The sequence below is a fragment of the Larus michahellis genome, chromosome W, assembly GCF_964199755.1.
Source record: "Larus michahellis chromosome W, bLarMic1.1, whole genome shotgun sequence".
NCBI lineage: Eukaryota > Metazoa > Chordata > Aves > Charadriiformes > Laridae > Larus > Larus michahellis.
Genome location: NC_133929.1, coordinates 23,859,368 through 23,878,560, shown reverse-complemented (window position 1 = coordinate 23,878,560; position 19,193 = coordinate 23,859,368). Strand labels below are relative to the sequence as shown.

The 19,193-nt window shown below is 36.4% G+C and overlaps 1 protein-coding gene across 3 annotated transcripts in view; it reads left to right on the top strand.

The window, feature by feature from the left end:
• LOC141735693 (nipped-B-like protein) overlaps positions 1–19,193 on the top strand; it is a 174,954-nt gene that overhangs the window by 724 nt on the left and 155,037 nt on the right. The window lies entirely within an intron of this gene.

The window sequence follows — 19,193 nt, the reverse complement described above, 5'->3', positions numbered from 1 at the left end:
GATTAGCTGTTATCCGGGGTAGAGGGGAATAAGTGGCAACCAGAAGCGTTTATTTCGCAGCCCTCCTTCCTGCTCGCTTGGGTTTGGCGAAGGAGATTGGTTCCTCCCAGAACGCCGGGAGGCCTAGGCCTGGTGGAGAGCAGAGGCCCGCCGGCCAGCGCCTTTACTCTAGCTCGGGGATTAGAAAGGCGAAACGGCTTCTCAGTGACAGGCCTCAACTCGGAGAGGAGCAGGAGGAGAAAATAATACAATTAGCCGCAGATGTGCACTGATCCTTTGCCATATTTACAACTTCACCAGGGCAAGGAAGGAAGGAAGGAAGGTCCCAGCACAGACAGCCCTCTGAAGTCGGGAAGGAATAAGTGGGGAATAGGGGAAAAGAGACAATGTAAATACCCAGAAACAAAAATACCATCCTCTCTTCGCTATTACCTTCTCCTTCTAACCAACTCTGTTCCGAACATTCAAAAGTTCGAATTCACGTGGTTTTATAATGTGTAGAGGTTTAATCTCTAAATAATATAGCATTATATTAGTGTGTTAATCACTTATTTATAGCATAAAACTAGTGCTTGTGGGATGATTGACACAACACGGACACCTGCAAACCCAGGAAATACAGATAGACAAGCATATTGTTTCAGGTACTCCACATAATCTCAATGTTCATGTGTTGTGTATGTTACAGGAACATGTACTAAATTCAGATGGAATACTATTTTATTCTCTTAACAAACAGAAAACGGGGGAGAGGTCGTGCATAAAGTGCTACGTTTATGACATTTCAGGGGCCAAGGTGAACATGAGATCTTACCCTAAGTACTTGAGAATCAAGAGTAAATTTAATTAAGTGAAAAGTGAGGAACGCTTAAAAAGTGTCATCCTTTCTTGTCGGGCCATATAATTTTAAGATCCTGAGGTTGTTATCGGCTGTTTGTGTCCATGATGTTTGAATATGTAATTAGGTGTCATTTTAACAGGTCAAATGTGCTTTGTAAATGACAGTTAAGTGTCAGGTCTTTATTTATAAATGGTAGCTAATTACAGTAAAGTAAATCTTGGATTCATTGTGTGGTAGAGTTGAGAGTGTTATTAAAAACTGAGATAGATTTAAAACAAACACCCTGTCAACTAATAAAAATACTATAGAAATTACATAATTGAGGGAAATTTTAAGATGCCAATTTTCATCTTTCATATAGAAAGGAAATTTGTAAATGGCAAACAAGTATCAGCATTACATAATTTGTCTTTTTCAGTAGGTTTTTTAGTAGTTCAGGCAGATCTGTTGTAATAATAAGGGGTTAATGTATCTAATAAAGTAACTTTCTGGTATATTGTGTTTAGAGTCTTACAAACTGTGCTATCATGTCTCTGAGTGCCTGATACATGTTTAAAAGGGTGAAGTTAATATAGCTGTCGTGTAGAAGGTGTGTTTTTAATGCTGTAAATCCGTGTAGTAGTCAGTAGTGTGTCCGTGATTTGTATTGGTCAGGGAGCAGTTTGAATTTTAAAAAGCCTGAAGATCCTGCTGAGCCCCAATCCCAGCCTCCCTCCCTCCCACTAATCTCTCATTCCTGTCTTTGTGCTGCCTGGTCCTGTTAGACGCTGTTTGCAACAGGGCCTCAGGCCTACGTACGTGGAGAAGAATCATTTACACTTCGAAAAAGCAACTTTTTATTTTTAAACGCTGTGAATTGCAGAGGGAGCCACTAGTTGTCTCTAACTCTCCCCGTCTCTATGTGTAGCTGAATTGCTGTTTTCCTTTGGTCCGTAGCATGCATAGAGGCCGAGTGTAACTCTGCTTTACAAGAAAGAAAGGACCGTGCAGAAGTAGTTGTAGCTCTTAGGTAGTTTTCATCGTCAGGAAGCGACGTGAGCTCGAGCGTTTCTCTTGTCGGCCGTTTCAAACGGCTCTTATTTTAACAAAAATGAGTTTGTTAAGCTAATAGTAGTGAACTTCTCTGACTTATTTTTTTACTTCAGGAGATTTACTTTAAATATATCAGAAAAGAGCAGGAAATGAGCTACTGTGGTTATGTAGTTGTTAAACTTGCCAGTATTGTGTTTTTACGGCACCTTTTTTTTTCCCCCCTCTTTTTTTCTTTAATCAGAAAGCATGCACTTTTCTGGCCTGAAAAATAGAAGTATTTATAGAGGGAAACTTAAGATGCTGCCTATTTGTAGCTTGTAATGAGGGTTTTTTTTTGGTTTTGTTCTTCTGAGGCATATGTGGTTAATCCTGAATTCGTTGTATTATCACAGTTTATGTAGTTGTAAATTTCTTTATCTCAGAAAAATATATTTAGCATATAGAAATATTTAATGTGGAAATGTTTATAAGATGACGTATTTCTGATTTAGATTGTATTTTTAGCACATCTAAGAGAGTGTGTGTGTGTGAAGCAGGACTGTCACTTTCATACTCCTTTTTCCCTAGTGTTAGGAGATTATACTGGTCCGCTGTTTATCACAAGAGCTAGCTGCTTAAGGAGGATGTAGTTATTTTATTCATGTTATAGAAATACAAAATTAATTACTCTTGAGGTGTTGTAACAATTATTTTAACTGAAAGAAGAAAATATTTTCTTCTTATTATCTTTTATTTTGTGCTTTTGACTACCTTGTACATTTTGAATGTTTCCTGTGTACAGGTTTTATTTCTTCCTTTTTTTTTTTTTTTAGCCTTTGCTATCTTTTTAAAGCTGTTTTGTCCTTTGTCCTTTTTTTTTTTTTTAAACATTTTTTTTATACTTTGATTTAGGAGAAACAGCACGGGATCAGAGAAGCAAAATTATACCACTAAAACCATTTGCAGATTCCTGTTCTACATAAGAGTACATGTACCCTGGTGCAACCTCATTGCATGTTTGAGACTCCATGTAGATGAATGTTCATGACTCTTCTTGTAGAATCAAGGCAATAGATGGTTCTAACCCAAGGAAATGACTGTGTTTTTTGTTGTGTTTATATGATGATTAAGGTAATACAGCCTTAATCCTAAATGTTTCATGTATATATTCTTCTGTAATATAAATAAATTATATTTTGAAGGATACTAGATGGAAAAATAGTCAAGGTGTGAATTGATTTGAGACAGGATTTGGTATAACAAGTTTCCTATGGAAATTTTCTGTGTGTTCAGTGGCAAGTGTGGTACTTTTTATGCATGTATTATATTACAAAGTGTTAAGGTCATGATATTAAATTTATATTAACATTTACTTCATAACTATTGCACAAGAAATGCAAAGTTAGTGGACAATTGCTAGTAACTAGAAGGAAAGAATATACTTCTATTCTGAATAGACGTAGGAAAGAAATTAAGTCTTCAAATTCAGAAATTTATGCTTTCTAGAAATTATTCTAGAGGAGTATATAATATTCATCAATGTGTAGACATTTTGACAGCAATTATGGGCATACTTAATTGGAAAAATATGAGTCATGATAACTTTAGAGTTTGGTACGTGTGTGGTGGATCATCCAGTGTTAGAACAGCTATTTAGTGTTGCAAAATATATCACTAGAAATATTTAACACTTGAGAAAACCGTCCATTTCAATGTGATACTGCTTATTTTCAACCTTGCCTTTCATATGCCTTTATTAGAAGTAGTACAGGTTGGGTTAGCTTCTGATTTTGAATTATCAGCATTAATGAGCACTCAGTTGCACAGAGATACCTACAAGGAAACGCTTGAAATTGGTGATATGTGTGTATTATTGCTAATAACTGTGTACAATAATGATCCTTTTTAATAATCAAAAAAAGTCTTTTTGAAATGACAGTTGTTAAAGGCTTGTGTTCTAATAATCTTTAATGTAATTCATCTATATTTGTGTTTTTATTTTATTAGTGTTACATGCATACTTCTTCGTAGCTGATCCTGACCTCCAAAGTATGTGGGAGAGAAGTGCTTTATATTGATATCTGCTGTGCCTCAGGAGTGAGGAAATTGTGTTTGAGGAGATTGTGCGGGACTTATGTGTCTCACTTCCTGTACCTGCTTTTCACTGTGGAAAATCTCACTAGCAAAAGGCAGGGAATAAAGGATTTTGTCCTAACTGTATGTAGAAACTAAAAGAAATTCCAGTCAAATTGAACACAGTTGATACTGTACTTGAAGGTGACTACTTGATCCACGCAAATGACTAAAAAAAATAAACATTAAAGAACATTTTTCATGTTAAATTCTTTAAGTCAGGAAAAAATTCTAGGAAAGTTTATTTTTGTTGCTTTTAGTATGTGTGTCAGTTCATTCTAAGTGGTTTTCCAATCAGAGATCTCAAAATTCTTTATATGGGTAGTTATTCCCATTTTTCAGATTATTTCTGTGGCTTGATTTGAAGCACTTTGTTTCTTGCAGGAGTGTGTATGTGTAGACATGCAATGCATTTTACAGGAACAGTGTTAAAAAACACTAGGCTGCAAGGTCAGGGACTCAGATAAGGAAACAGCAGACTAAGATTGCAGAAACAAATGTAATCCAGCCCCCTTCTCCATGTGTTGGACCTTTAACTACATTACTGTATTTCTCCCTTACCCTTGTGGTCCCAATTCAATGCCTCATACAGTGCATGGGAAATCGTAGCTGACTGGTATGCTGTTATAACCTAGTTAATATATTTGTTTTTCCTTGTCATTTAGTGTGCAGCCTGTTTTATTACCTGCTGTATACCATCCAAATAATTTATGAATGCTGAAGTGTTTTCATCTATTAATTTGTAAGGATTATCTCAAAATACATATTTGCAAAATGTTAATTTCCATTCAGACTGAAACTGAGTAAAATAGTGAGTTTGAAAATTGCTTATAAGTCTTGTGTAATTTGACATGCTTTATTCTTGATATTTTTAGAGTTACTTTACAGCACTTGGGAAGTTCATAACATTGTTTTCATTGACTTTATTTGTGGTTGTGAGTGCCCTGCATTTCAACATATCAGGATCATTGTTTCTCATGGTGGATTCCTAAGAAGTATAGAATGGGTTTTTGCTGATGGCCTTAAACATCTATTCAGTTTCAGCTGTCTTGATAATGCCAGCTGGACAAGAATAGATTCATTTCCTGTCCTGAAAAATTAAAAAGAATCATCCTCCATATTGTGAAGAAACAAAAATCTCTTAAAGTTTATCAGGAAGAACAGAGACAACAACTAGATAACAACCCAAATCCCACAAGTAATTAAATGGCTTGCCTGCAAGTTTGGAGACAGAGATTCAAAATATTACTCTGTTAACTTCCATCAGGAACTAGCAACGCTGGAGAATATCCTAAGCATTGGTTATTGGCTGTTAGGAATGAAACTGCCTCTTAAACTGATAATTGTTGCAGTTGATGTAAACTGGTTGAATGGAAACCTCTGCAGCCTAGTGGTCAGACCATTTCATTGTGATGTCAGTCTGTTGTCCAGCTGCTGTACAGCTCGGTTAGGAAAGCAAGATTGTTCAGGAGTGTAGTAAGCTTGTTCCTAGCCAGAACATTGCTTTTGGGAAATAGGAAGTCCAGGTTCAAATGCCTGATACAGATCAGGCAGAGAAGTCCTTGAGCTTTTCTTCCCCCATATAGCTTTTTATGTTCTAATCATATGCTCTAGGCATGACCCAGAGGCTGTAGGTATATTATGGAACAGGTAGACTATATTATTTTCTTTTTAAGAGTTGTTTTTTACAAACTGGAAGTTTCCAGCAAAAGATCTCTTGGATGGGAAACTTTTTTTAATTGATTGAATTTATTAACTACATTTTATTCAAATTCCTTAGTAAAAAAAAGTGTAAAGTTCCGAAGAAGGCATCTCCTTTTACTGTGTAACTTTGATTTGTTTCATGACATGTATGTCATGTGCCATATATGAGGCAGGGATCCTGTGAATAACAAAAACAATATATGATCATTTAATTAACGACTATTATGATTTATAAGGGACCGAATTGTAGGTGTAAGCAACCATAATTCTGACACTTCTTAATACTTTAATGCTTGGTTTTATAGTTCTAACCTTTTTTCTCTCTCTTTTTTTTTTTAATAATGTAATTTATCAAGTTCCTTGAATGTAAACATGTGTCTGTGATAGTGCAACCCCTGTCTCTCATGTTTGAACTAACAGTCTCTCTTCTGTGTTGACCAGGCACTCGGAAAGGATGAGGTTACAAATACTTTGTCTCTGAAACTTTGTTTTCAGGTCTTAAGTTTTAATACAGACTGTCACACTGTCTTGTATGTTATTTTCCATTCAGATATGTTGCTGCTTCTTCAGATATGCTTTCTGGATATTAATGATGGGGGGAAAATTTAGAGCGCCCTCATCGGACGCTGCATACAGCAACTACCTTATCATCTGTAGAGAAAATAAGCTGGAACATGTTTTCTGCCGTTTAAAAACTGGGAAAATTTTGATAAGACTCTTAAGACTGGTGAGAACTCATGGGCAGTGCTTTGTGGGGATCTAAAATCAGTTTAACTTCGGTTTCATTTTCTGAAGGGAAAACTGAAAATCTGCCTGATAGTTTGTCTGTTAAATTCCTAGTTCAAACTAAGGAGAAATGATTGCTTTTTATTACAGTGGATGCTAGTTTTTGGTTGTTTTTTTTTTTTAATAATGGGAAATGAATTTTCTTCTACTAGTATTATCAGTGATGATTGGTTCTTCCTGGCAGGTTCCTATGCCTCTTGTTGAGGCATAACCTGTAACACAGAAAAACTTTAGTGTATCCTATTAAAATTTGGTGGTTATAAGCAATTGAAACATTGCTTAACAGAGTTGCTAGTCAACTTCAAGAATGCATGTTTCTCCCTGCTTGTTTTGTATAGGTGAGACTGGTAGCGACTCCTCTCAGTTTCTTGACGCTTACTATTTAAAGGCACTGATTTTACTTCTGACTTTGCTAAACTTCAGTCAGTTGGGCTGAAATCTTCCATGCTGGGTGACTGCCCTTTATTGACTGACTCTTTAAAAGCTTAAAGCCAAAATGGTTCACTGGCTCCTAGAGGTCATGCTAGAGAAAAAGAAAATGTTTAAAAAAATAATTTCTGACCTTTTCTTCAAGTCATTTGAACACCCCCATTCTTTGGGAGAGGAACTTAAAATTTGAGTGAGGTGACTTTTTGCATTAGGGGTGTGCGTTTTGTTGCCATTCAAAAATCTGTCCAAAAATTGGGCAAGTTATTAGTGTCTGAAAAATTACCTGACTTCTCTAATTGTAGGCATTAAAGTTGAAAAACTCTGTATGTGCAACAGGACTTTCCTAATAAGTATGGCTCTAAGCAGTGAGATGTGGTACAGACTCTTAGTTTTCTGGTGTCCGTTCCCTGCTTATCCACAGTGCTGATTTGTTTGAATGCGGAAAAGACGAGAACTGAGGTTTCAGGTGGCTGGAAGGGTGAACTCATAGAGAAGAGTGGTGGACTGGAACCAGACTTACACAGATGGGGAGAGAATGTGTGTGGCCAGCAGGTCGAGGGAGGTCATTCTCCTCCCCCTCTACTCTGCCTTGGTGAGGCCACATCTGGAGTGCTGTGTCCCGTTCTGGGCTCCCTGGTTCAAGAAGGACAGGGAACTGCTGGAGAGGGTACAGCAAAGGGCTACCAAGATGATTAGGGGACTAGAACATCTCTTATGAGGAAAGGCTGGAGGACTTGGGTCTTTTTAGTCTGGAAAAAAGACGACTGAGGGGGGATCTTATCAATGCTTATAAATAAAGAGTGGGTGTCAGGAGGATGGGGCCAGTCTTTCAGTGGTGCCCAGTGACAGGACAAGAGGTAATGGGCACAAACCTGAGCATAGGAAGTTCCACCTAAACATGAGGAGGACCTTCTTTCCTTTGAGGGTGGCAGAGCACTGGAACAGGCTGCCCAGAGAGGTGGTGGAGTCTCCATCTCTGGAGACATTCAAAACTCACCTGGATGTGTTCCTGTGCAACCTGCTCTAGGTGACCCTGCTCTGGCAGGGGGGTTGGACTAGATGATCTCCAGAGGTCCCTTCCAACCCCTATCATTCTGTGATTCTGTGAATGGGAGTTTGAAGGGCAGGAATTGGGAGGAGAGCAGGAGCTTGGAGTTCCTAAGGAAGTAATGACTGAACTGAGAGGGCTGGATAAAAGAGCTGGTGGTGCAGATACAAGCGTCCTCAGTGAAGATACAGGAAGAGCTGTGAAACAGCCTTAGTAAGAAACTGAGGCAGAAGGGTACTCTGGAATCAGGTGTACAGTCAAGGGAAACAGTTTAGGGATGGTAATGGGTGGGAAGTATGTACTGAGAGAGACCAGAGAGGGGAAGAAGAACAAATTGCCTGAGAAGCCAGAAGAACAAAATGAGGATTGGCTGGGCAAAGAAGCATTATTTCACACACAGGAATTTGTTGTTTGATTATTTTTGTTTTGTTTTGCTTTTTCTGAGGAAGTCGTGTAGTAAAAAAAAAAAAAGCTCAGAAATGTGGAATAGCTCTTGTAAGAGCAAATGATAGGGAATTCTGTAGTTCAGATTACCTGTGTGGTCTGCATTTGACATCTGTGTGAATGCATTGTGGTAGTCTTTAAGTCTGTCATCACTTTTTTTTTTTTTCCCCCTACAATACTGACTGTGTGGAATGAATGTAGTCTCCTTAAAAAAACAAAACCAAACACCACCCCCACCCCAATAAAAAAAACCAACCCAGGTTATGTTAATGTCTCTTAGAATGGGCTTTAGATATTGTTGATCCTGCCTTGGGGAAAGGGATAGACTTTTGAGATTGCTTCCAGTCCTGTCTTCTATGATTAAATATTTTGATTTCTCTTTGGTATTCGGTGTGTACCGTAATCACTTCACATCATTAAACCCTGTTCCAGAGACAGAATTCTTAATTTCCTCACAGGCTTTTCTGTGAGGTGTATTGTAATACTGGAATGCTTCACAAATACTTATTTGCTCAATATTTTTGAGGACAGTATGTAATCATACAGGTTGGGAACTGAGATGCAGAAGTTGGTCTTTATAACTTTGGAAGTCCAACTGGAGCAACTGTAGGACCTGAATTTTAAATTAACTTGACTTTTTTTGTACCATAATGTGTGTGATAATATTAGAACAGGTTTTGTTAATTTTGGTTATAAATATGGCTTCAGAGCATGCAGGAAGAAAGGAATGCAGAAATATTTATCGTTACTAAAAGAAATAGAATCAGATTCCCAAGAGCAGAATTTTTTCTGTTTCCTGCTATCTGATCTGCAGCCTCTTTCACTTCATACTTCTCTCTCATTTTTACTCAAAGTTGGAGAGTCATGTATACAACAGACTTTACAGCCTTATGAATAGCCTCTCATTCATTTCCAGAGCAGATCCTTCCTGTAAAATGAATGAAGATTGGGCTCCGGGGGTGGGAGGGGAATGTTACGCAATTATATAATCCAAAGACTGTGTCAGTTGTTGAATGCAAGGAGCTTTTAACTTTTGATTGACTTTGCAAATGTGATCTTTCAGCTGAGGGGCGTGGGATTTCCTGGTAGAAGTCTAGAAAGCTTTGAGTTGATACACAGAAATAGTAATGTTTGAGTATTTGTTGATATAAACTTTTCTGTGTTGAATGTTCTGTTTTTAAAAAGTCGGATCTTCAACATAATTTTTAATTATATGAATTTTAATATATGGAAATGCATTTAATATATCTTTTTAAGCATTGCCTTGTAAACCAGCTGTCATAGTGCAGTAAGTAAAAATTGTAATCTTGATTTCTGTATCATAAAAAGGAATTGGAGTGAGATCAAAAAGGGACTTCATTGTTGTGATACTGCTGTTGAACAGGTCAGCTCCTGAATGTCAGTCACAAGTTTAAGATGTGTGAGTATGCAAAATGGAATTCACAACTCCTGTGGTGCTGAACAAAGGATCCATATTGGTTAGTCAATAGAAAACATTGAAGATAATTTTACCTCCTGAAAGAGAGTTTAAAGCAATTTAATTGATAATCATATTCTCTTTTTCAGGCTTTTCCCCTATTCTAATTAATTATCTTTGTACTGTGATGTAGTACTCCTTCAACAAGAGGAGAAGGGAATGCTTGCTACCCTATAAAATCTTAGAGCCAATCAAAGACTCTAATGGATAGTAACAAATGCATGTTTGAACCTCCTGCTACTGAGGAGGATGTTAGAATGTGGGTGTCTGATATCCTGAATAAGTGCCCTTCTTCTGTCCTGCCAAGATTTTGAGTGAAGGGATGGAGGCGGTGGCTAGTATGCAGTGAAAAGTACTGAGTTTTGTGTGTTAGGCATGCTCAAAGCATGTGTGTATGACTGGACTTTCCTACTCTGAGGGTCTTGCCCAGGTTTAGGTGTAAAACAGATGTTGAGCTGCTTGGTTCTGCAAAAATAGTGGCAGTTCTGGCATACACTGAAGCAAAGCTGTAAGTGAACTTTCCTGGTGATAATTTAGGCGACTAATGGCTTAGAGAGTTGTAGGAACGCACTGTGCACTCTGAGGTCACTATTATAAAATATTATTTAGAGTTATGGCTCTGCATATTTACTCACTGTAGTAATTCCCTCTGGTTCTATCTAGCATGATGTAAAATTTAGTCATGTTATTTACAGAAATAGATCAATTATTTTTACTGTGGAAAATATAATTAAAATATTTTAGGAATTGCAATAAAAATGGTATAGTTTAAAAGACTGTTTTGTCTGTAATTCTCTAAATATCATTACATGAAGAAGCCATCATAGTGCTGCAAGGTAAACATTCTCAGTTTTCATTTCACACTCTAATCTTAGCCTGCAACCTGGAGGAAGAATAATGAAAGCTACTTATTTAATTTAGTGACATGTTAAATAATTATATTGAATTAGTAGACTTCAGAATAGGAATTCTCTCTTTTTTTTCTGTAAATGTTTGTGTGAGCCTAGAAAAATCCTTTTTCTAGGCTCAAAGTAGACATATGATGTCATGGGATTAAGCAAATTCTTAGTCCCATCTTGATAAATAATTAGCCAATGAAGTCTTATAAAAAGTTCTGTAGATGGACTTCTGAAGATTCAACATAACTTGTTAAGTCCTGGCAATTTGAAGTTATCGCATGCTCAGCTACAGTGAATGTTCAGTTGTATATATTTAGCCTGTGGCAATTGCACATAACTTGATTTAATTTAACCCTGTTTCATTGCTGGCTAAGGAAGGTTGAATTAGTTTGCATTTTTCATGGACTAAGTGTATATGTGAAATTACTGAAACTCAGATGATGCACAGTAACTTGAGAATCTGGGCTAATCAACCTGCCTAAATGTGGCTGGGACTCTGTGTAACCCTATGTGAATTTTGGGACAGACTGATATTTGTCTGAATCAAAAAAAAGCTGTTGAAGGTATCTTACCTGCATCTAATTACTGATATAGGTGTAAATTTGAACAAATGTTTTGGGAAGGACAGTAAAAATGGACGAAATATCTCATTGTAAAATACACTAATTTTGAAATGCTGTTAGAAGATATCATAAAGTTTGTTAGAGAGATATGCGGAGAAATATTTTAAGCAAAACCAAAAAAACCCCTCATCTGTTTTATGATCATGAAGTTTATATGCTTATGTTATTTTGTAATGAAAACCAAAGAAAAATTAGAAGATAGATGTAACTTGGCTTTCAAAGTGACCCTATAGAAATAGCATCAGTTATCAGACATTAAATTTGCTGTAAAGAATTTAGAGGTTTTATTAGTAAAATGACATTCACCTTGATAGAAAGAATTCAGTTTAGTTTCACATGCATGGTTATGACAAATAAATATTCTGTAAATCAAGTTGCATACAGCTTCATTAGTGGAGTTGTGCGTCAAATAATGCTTTGAAATTATACTTCTGTAAATGCACTGCCTTCAGTGGGTTTACATAGGTATAATTACTTGAAACTAATATATATCAACATATTTGCTTCCTGAAATGTTAAAATTTAAGTTGGACTTTAAATAGGCTAATCCTTAAATCTTAGGGTATTCAAATATAGTAAAATGTTTATTCACTGAACTCCATGATTATAAATTGGTGCACACAAGACTATTTAATTTTGTAGATTAGATTTACCCCATTAAGACCAACAGTAGCTTTATAATGATTCTGTCTTAGCATTGTTCTTCTGGTTGATTATGACAAACCCCAAATTATTGTTAAGCATTTTATGAATCTTTGTGTGTGTCCTGGTTTGAGGTAAAACAGAACCAATTTTCTTTTTAGTAATTTTACTTTTCAGCTAAGCCTCTTCTAACTAACTGCACTCTCTCAAATTAACAGTATAGTTTGCAGACAGTGGCTGCTTCTAGCAGATAAGGTCTGATGTTTATAGTTAATACCAAGGAATGGTATGCAGAGAGGCTCCTGCTTATACTTATTGCTATAACAACCAAGGTCAGCTAACTTTATGTGCCATGTTGGAGGGTCGGAAGTGGAAAAGCATAAAGGGGTCGGGTCGCACCTGTGGGGAGGAGCAGACAGGACAGGTAACCCAAAACTGACCAACAGGGTATTCCATCCCATCTGCATCATGCTCAGTATAAAAGCTGAGGGATCAAAGGGGTCAGCTCTCTTTCTTCAGTGGCCGACGTCTGAGGAGGACTCTGTTTGTCTGCCTTTGATCCCAGTCTGTGCGTTCCTGAATCCATTTCCTGAGTTCAGCTCCCGTCCGTCACTGAGTCCAGTCTGGGACTTTCCCAGTGCCTGTTGGTGATGTGATTGTCATCCTGGGAGCTTGATACTGGTTTTGTATATATTGTATATATTTCATTATTTTCTTATTAATAATATTTTTTATTTTTATTATTTTATTATTAATATTTCATTAAAGTAGTTTGGTTTCTTTTTCGACCCAGAAGTTCTCTCTTCCTCTCATTCTCTCTCCTCTCCTCTGAAGGGAGATGCTCTTCTTTCTCTGAAGGGGAGAGAGGTTAAAGAGAGCATCTGTTGTTCATTTTAGTGGCCAGCCCAGCCCAAATGACTACAGTGAGTTAAAGATGTTTGTATTTTCTGGGGTGGGGTGGGTTGTGGCCTGGAGTGCTAATTGTTAAGACGTAGTGGTAGGCTCCCACTTGTGATTTCTTTGCAATAACTTTCTGAATTCTGAACATAGTTTAATAAATTCAGTGCTGTATGTTAATGTGAATGTTAATTAGCTTCAGATAACTTGAGAGAATTTTTATAATCACCTGTGTAAAAGGCTTATATATATGATTGGGTAATAACCCAGATACTTTTCCACTGAAAAGGACAGTCATGTTTGAAAACTTGCCTTAAAATCTTTTAGAAATAAGAAACACCTACTTGACAGCCAATGTCTTAGAAGATCTAGAAAAGGATGTTTGCTATGAGTAAACATTTGTAATAATTAACTGTGGGGGGAGCTCAAGTTCTTTGTAATACGAACATGGAAAACAAATATAAATGAATATTAGATAATGTGAAATAGCAGTTTAGTACTATATAGAATACTACTGTCAGTATAAATTTGTGTCTCGGATATAAATATTATCATGTGTGCCAAAGCATGCAGACATTCATGTCAAATGTGTGGACTGGGAAGGCCACTTGTGGTTCTACAAGCTTTAATTTATGGTCTCCCATGGCAACTGTTAAAGAGAGGAAAAAAGGATTATGAATTGAGACTTGTCCCTGGATCGTCCTGTGAGTTTAATGTGAAGAATTTTAAATTTTTTTTTTTTTTTTTTTTGAGGAGGTAAACAGCCTTTTGTCACAGGAACAGATCTTTTCCTTGTTGCTGCTTCTTATCTGCTCTCTTTTCAGTTGTATGTTTTGTCACAGAGGTTGGTGGTAAGTTAGATATTACGCTACTGGAAAACGAGAAAGGAACTCAGTAGTTTGAAACCTTGGGTGAATAGCTAGTAAAAGATAGTATCCCTACCCATATAGGTGCCTCTGTGTCACTTGAGTGTATATGTTAATTTTGATCATAGAATACAAGTGATACAAGTTTAAGGTAGTTGAAGCCTGATCTATTTCAGTTGCTTCTGGTCTCTGTTTAAATGGCATGTGAATGAAACTAGAAGGGTATCATGCTTCATTTTTAATGCTTTTGTATTGCTAGAATATTCCCATAAAGATGTGTATGTAGTCTCTGGGTCTCCTTTGTGCTAAAGTAATTTCCAATCTGGAAAAAAAGCAAATTTATTCTATTCCTTCTACAATAGCAAAGCTGTAGAGAAACTCTCCAAAATGAGCCTGTGACTTGTGAAATAATGTTAATGTTTCACGCTAAAAAGATTGAGCTACCTCTCTAAAAGGTGGGTGTATATCACCTGCATCCCAGGGAAGACTGCAAAGATCAGCTTTAGTTTTCCCTCGCAGGTACTGCCATACATACATACGTATATATATATATCAGTGCTGTGCTTCACATCTTACTTTGTACATACTTGTTTTCATTTGTCAGTGAATGATGGTAGGCAAACAGCTATAACTGTATTTTTCTCATAGCAGGATGACCTGAAATATATAACACTTATTTTAGGATATTTTTAAATGTTTAATTTCTTTAAGTAATTAAAAGATATAGTGATGATAATCCCATTTCAGTGGGATTTCTGTTTGTTTGGGTTGTTTTTTCAACATATGTAAAACTCTCTATGACACTTCAAATATAACTTATCTGCATTTTAGAATCTATCCCCTTGCTAGAAAAAAGGGATACTTCATTGCAAATTGTTGCAGGTGAACAAAATATGAAAATAAAGTACTCAGCATGTAATTGTGTAAATTCTATTAAAACTAAAAAATTAAACATGACTGAGTAATCTAGTCTTGCAGTTTATTGATTTGATTTATCTGCATGGGGGCCATACACAGACACACACATGTTCGGCCACTAGACCAGGCTGCTCAAAGCCTCATCCAGCCTGGCCTTGAACACTTACAGGGAGGGGGCATCAACAACCTCCCTGGGCAACCTGTTCCAGTGCCTCACCACCCTTACAGTAAAGAATTTCTTCCTGATATCTAATCTAAATCTACCCTCTTTCAGTTTGAGGCCATTACCCCGTGTCCTATCATTACACTCCCTGATAAAGAGTCCCTCCCCATCCTTCCTGTAGGCCCCCTTTAGGTACTGGAAGGCTGCTATAAGGTCTCCCTGGAGCCTCCTCTTCTCCAGGCTGAACAACCCCAACTCTCTCACCTTTGCCTTAGCAACAGCCTACAGATCAGACTGATCTACCTTCATGGAGCAGTTCTTGGGCCTTCTACATATGTCCATACCATAGTCAGCTTGGCAGTTCAGTCAGTAACTTGGAACTGTGTTCCTGGTCTAAGGCTGACTTCTGTTTTATTTTAGCGTATCAATTTAGAATTTAGAGATGTATTTATAGGATGTGTGTGGATTTTTATTTAATCAATAAAATGATATCTGCAACTCATACAAAAAAAATATCACAAATGGGAAAATGCATTTTTTGCTGTTTCAGTCATTAGTTGATGACCACCTTTCTCATATTGGAAGGTGTGACTTACTCTTATAAATCATGAAAAAATATTTGTAATATATTAATGAATAGCGAAGTAGTAGCAGTGCATTTATCCTTTCTGAGATTTTTACCAGTCACTTCTTTGAAGAAGTAATTTTAAGAGCACTTTTTTCTCTTACTATGTAGTTTTTTGCCATAATTTTTATTTGTCAACCTTGTTATCTCCTTGCTTTTGTAAGTGAGAGCTTGTATATGTGATATAATTTGAATATGCTTTCTGGAAAGGCCATATGAATACTTCAGTAACTGAAATTGGAAACAGATTTAACTAAACCAAAATAAGCCACTCTTACACTGAGACTTAGATTTATGCATTTCTTTGTTATTTTTAATATTCTACTTAGGATAAAAACTTTTTTTTTCATTACTAAACGCTTACTCATCTCTCCCCCTTCCCACCCAATTTTGAAATTGTATGTTTAATCACTAGCTCTCATAAGGCAGTGAAGAAGCCACATCATGAAAGACCTCTCTGGGGGGTGGAAATTCTTGTCCTGTCTTACTTTGGAGCATTGACAGAAAAGGTTGTTTGGGTGGAGCACAAATGAAGCTGCCTTTCTCTGGTTTGTGTGTTATAACAGATTAGCAAAGGAGAGCTTTGCAAGTGTGTGAGGTGAACAAGATGGAAAGACTTTAGTCTCTTTTTCACCTTGCAAAATATGAACAGACATTTCAGCTTGAGTGAGTTGAGTAAGTTTGTGGGAGTGTCGTGGTGGGAGAAAACTTGATTTCTGAGGAGGTGTGTTTGCTGATTTGCAATATTTTCATTGTTTATTTTACAGTATTGCAGTGTTTGATTAAAAATATTTATAAATGACTTAGGAATACTGACTTTCAAAGTGTGTTACTAAAATAGGTCCTGGGAAATGTTTTGGCTGATTGGAAGATGTTAACAGCTTACAAATTTTGGTATAATAAAACAGATAGCTCTGCATGGATCTTCTTGTTTCAATACACCTCTTATTTCCTTGGTTTTTGGGGAAGTATGGATTAGCATATGTGAATATGTTATCTTGTTCGTTTACTTGTATTTAGTTTTAGCAATAATGTGAACTAGTGAGAACCTTCTCTCTGTACGGTATGTTGTACAGTTTTCAATTATATTCTACTCCAAAGCAAAATAAAAACAATGTATAGCATCTCTGATCAAATTTCTAGAAAAGTTATATCAGTAAAAATATTTAGATGGACATTTGAAAACAACGTAGTAATATTTGTGGAAGAAAATCAAATCAAAGTATGCTAGACCTTAAATTAGAATGTAACTGAAGTGTTTTGTTTTAGAAATATTTTAATGGTATAAAGCTGAAATACTGTAGTTCTGTTATTTTTAAAATAGTCTGTTTAAATGGAAGCATTTTCTCAACTATGTCCACTTTGACAAATGACACTTTTCAGTTGAACTTTCTAATTCAAAAAATTCTCATTCAGTTTAACGGACAGCTATCTGGCAGCAAGGATTCACGTAAGTCCTTTCTCTCTAGTCATTAACGGTGAGGGAAGTGGGATTTTCACCAGTATCCTCTCCCCTATACTTTATTTATAGGGGCCTTATATGCTGTAATGTAATCTGAATAATGTTCTTAAACTTCTGGCTATCAAATAATTTTTCTTTTGTACATGTATAAGATAGTAGCTGTTAGATCTCTTACAGATCTTGCATGTGCTTCTTGCTTTTCCTGTTATTTTCTAGATCTTATCACAGTCCACTTCAGAGAGCCTTAGACAGGTTTGATCTTGTGCACCCCCAACCTACTTGCTGGTGGGGCGGTGTGAGGAGCAGAAAAGGCCTTGACTCTGTGTAAGCACTGCTCAGCAGTAACTAAAACATCCCTGTGTTATCAACACTATCTTCAGCACAAATCCAAAACATAGCCCCATACAAGCTACTATGAAAAAATTTAACTCTATCCTAGCCAAAACCAGTATAACGTAAAATTAAGTTAGTATCTGTTTTCAGAGTATAGGGGTTTATTAGGAGTGACCATGCTTAGTCCACACCCTACCCTAAATTATTGAATAGTTACTTTGTTTAGTCAGTTTGTTTATGTGAACAGTAATGCTTTCTCCACGATAGGTAGAGCAGGAGTTTTGAAAGTTATTAAAATTGTATAAATCTAGTTTATTCAAAACTGTTGAATTGTAGTAAGAAATGGTTGATATACAGGGCCGTGATTTTCTGACTCTCTAGAACTGGAAAAGTAAGGAAAAATGCTTTTATTTAAAAATGATTAATAAAACCTCTCTGTTGAGTTTTATTTATTTTTTGTGGCAAGAACTCTCCTTAACACTGCAGTTTAATTTATATCTGTGAAAAGGACAGTCTTTAAAAAGTAGATTAAAAATCTGTGATAGTGCTGCTGCATGCAATTGTTACATATTGACTGAAGCGTCCATTCTGGATTATATATTTCTCCCTTCCCTTATTTTGTGTTTGAGGTGGAAAATGTAGGGTTTTATTTTGTTTGTGTTTGTTTGTTTGTTTTTAAGTCGTGTTACCAAATAGGTTGTCATATGCAAGAGTATAACTGAGAAAAACACTTATGGAATCTGAAATCCTCTAATGATTTTCTAGTTTTAAAATGTTTCTTCTCTTAAACCTCATTTTGATACTGCTCTTCCAGCCACACCTGTAATTTACAGCTTTAATTCGCCTAAACTAAAATAGTTAATTTAGCTGTTGTTACCTGGGAGGTGTTACTGGCCAGAGATTTTCTTGATGGACTTGATAGCATTAATCCTGCTTGTGTTATCTGAGCGTGTGTCTATATGTATAATACAAAAAGAACTGGCAACTGTATAATTTGAAAAACAATTTGAGTATCAGGCAGAAAAAAAAAAAAGAACTGGCAGACTGTGAGCTGTGACTCTAACAAAAAATGTCCCTTCTGATTCCTAAAAAATAGTCTTTCAAAATATTTTATTATTTTTAGTATGATGTCAGTCTGTTTTCTAAAACTATGGAGCACGTCTCGATGTGTTGAAAATTACTTTTTTCCCCCTCATAAAGATTTGTCTGTTTGACTGAATGTATTAAACCACTGAGATAGATAGTACAAGACCAAACCTTAATATTAACAGTAATCACATAACTCTTCTCTGTACTTCAAGTTACCTGTGCAGTATAATTTCTTAGTTTTTCAAGTTCCTAGCCTGAAGAGCAAGTGGCTAAAATGTGGTAAGATGATGTAGAAGATGGTGGTATTATAAAAGAAAAAACCCAAAGCCTTGCAACTTTAAAAGTTTCCAGTACCTTATCATCGGAGAGCATTTCTGCACCCTTTGTCAGGTATCATACACAGCTTGTGCCTTATGATTCTTGAAATTGGATGACTGATATTAAATTGTAAAGAAATGCCTTTTTCCCACCTACTGGTCAAGAGATCTCAGTCATGTTGTGTCAGAAATCCTGACAATTGGATAGCAATTTAAAGAACCCCCCAAAACCCTAGTGAATTGCAATACACTGTTTTGGGGGAAACAGCATACAAACTGATAAGCTTTGCCTTAATTTTGGATTTAACTTTGAATTTGTCATTTGCTTAGTAGGTCTCATTGAATTCCCGTGTAAGGTTATACCTTAGACAAGTTATACCTTGATTTTGGCAATTTCAAAGATTCTCTCAGTTTCTACAACCAAAGACTGACTGATAATGCTTGCTTGTAATTTCTCAGAAGCACCAGGTGCTGGAGCATGCAGGC